At 48.0% G+C, this 1,717-nt stretch overlaps 1 protein-coding gene across 1 annotated transcript in view; it reads right to left on the bottom strand.

Moving 5' to 3' along the window:
• Window positions 1-1,717, bottom strand: part of EPHB6 (EPH receptor B6) — a 68,858-nt gene that overhangs the window by 30,557 nt on the left and 36,584 nt on the right. The gene's annotated exons all lie outside the window — the stretch shown is intronic.

The following is a 1,717-nucleotide window of genomic DNA, read 5'->3' as shown; positions in this document are numbered from 1 at the left end:
AAAAAAAAAAAAAAAAAAAAAAAAAAAAAAAAAAAAAAAAAAAAACAGCTCATTCTGTGCATTCACCACTTGCCCTGTCAGAGACAGTGAAGAGAAGGCAGAAAATGCAGAAAGTGAGAAGATTACATGGGGATAAGAATGGGACAAGACATTGGAAGCTAGACAGTGAAAAGCTCAGAAAGGTAGAAATAAGTAGCAGAGTTGCACTGCTCAACTTAGGTATGAAGATGATGTGATCGTTGAGGTGATCACCAAGGTGATCGGCTCCAGGGCAGATGCGTTCTGCAACGGAGCAGGGGGTCACGGTCTGCAGGGTGTTCCCTACAACCAGACCCTTCAAGGTAGCCAAGAGCACCCCTTCTCTGTCATACAAAGGCAACCCCTGGAGAGTGCCAGTGACCAAGAGTGCGACAGTGGCGTGGCTCTCTATATTACAGAGAGTTTCAATGTTGTTGAGCTCAGGGTTGGGAATGATAAGGTACAGTCCCTATGGATAAGGATCAGGGGGATGGTCAACAAGGCGGACATCCTGGTGGAGGTCTGTTATAGACCGCCAAACCAGGATGAAGAAACAGATGAGGCATTCTACAAGCAACTGGTGAAGTTGCGCAATCACCAGCACTTGTTCTCATGGGGAACATTAACTTCCCGGATATATTCTGGAAAGAAGAGGCAGGCAACTCGGGGAAAGTACAAGGACGTTGCCAGAATATGCAGAGAGAAAATCAGAAAGGCTAAAGCCCAGCACAGGCTCAACCTAGCCACTATGGTTAAGGATAACAAAAAGTATTTTTGCAAATATAATAATGGTAAGAGGACATCCAAGGAGAATCTCCATCCTATACTGGACGTAGGGAGAACATGACTACTGCAGATAAGGAAAAGGCTGAGGATCTTAATGCCGTCTTTATATCTGTCTTTACTAGCCAGACCACTTATCTTTGGGAGTACTCAACCTCCCAACCTTGAAGTCTGGGATGGGGAGCAGAAGAGACCCCCCACAGTTCAGGTGGAAACAGTTAAGAGACCTACTGCTCCACCTGGACTGTCACAAGTCTATGGGGCCAGATGGGATCCACCTGAGGGTGTTGAGGGAGCTGGTGGATGTGATTGCCAAGCCGCTTTCCATCATCCATCAGCAGTCTATCAGCAGAGAGGTCCCGGATGACTGAAGTCTTGATAATGTGATGCCCATTTATAAGAAGGGCCGTAAGAAGGAGCCAGGGAACTACAGGCCTGTCAGCCTGGCCTTGGTGCCAGGAAAGGTAATGGAACAGGTCATCTTGAATGAAATCACACGGAATAAGCGGGACCACTGGGGGATCAGGCCCAGTCAGCATGGGTTCATGAAAGGCAAGTCCTGCTGACCTACCTCATCTCCTTCTATGACCTACCTAGTGGATGAGGGAAAGGCTGTTGACGTAGTCTGCCTAGACTTCAGCAAGGCCTTTGACATGGTCTCCCACAGTATTCTCCTGGAGAAGCTGTCAGCCCATGACTTGCAGAGGTACACTCTTTGCTGGGTTAAAAACAGGCTGTACAGCCAAGTCCAGCGAGTAGTGGTGAATGGAGTGAAATCCTGCTGGTGACTGGTTGCCAGTGGTGTTCCCCCTAGGGGGCGGTGTTGGGGCACATCCTCTTCAATATCTTATCGATGATTTGGATGAGGGAATTGAGTGCACTATCAGTAAGTTTGCAGACAACACCAAGCTGGGGG

This window comes from Oxyura jamaicensis, chromosome 1 (assembly GCF_011077185.1).
Source record: "Oxyura jamaicensis isolate SHBP4307 breed ruddy duck chromosome 1, BPBGC_Ojam_1.0, whole genome shotgun sequence".
Lineage (NCBI taxonomy): Eukaryota > Metazoa > Chordata > Aves > Anseriformes > Anatidae > Oxyura > Oxyura jamaicensis.
The sequence above is the reverse complement of the archived record's forward strand: the minus strand, read 5'-3'. Positions and strand labels throughout refer to the sequence as shown.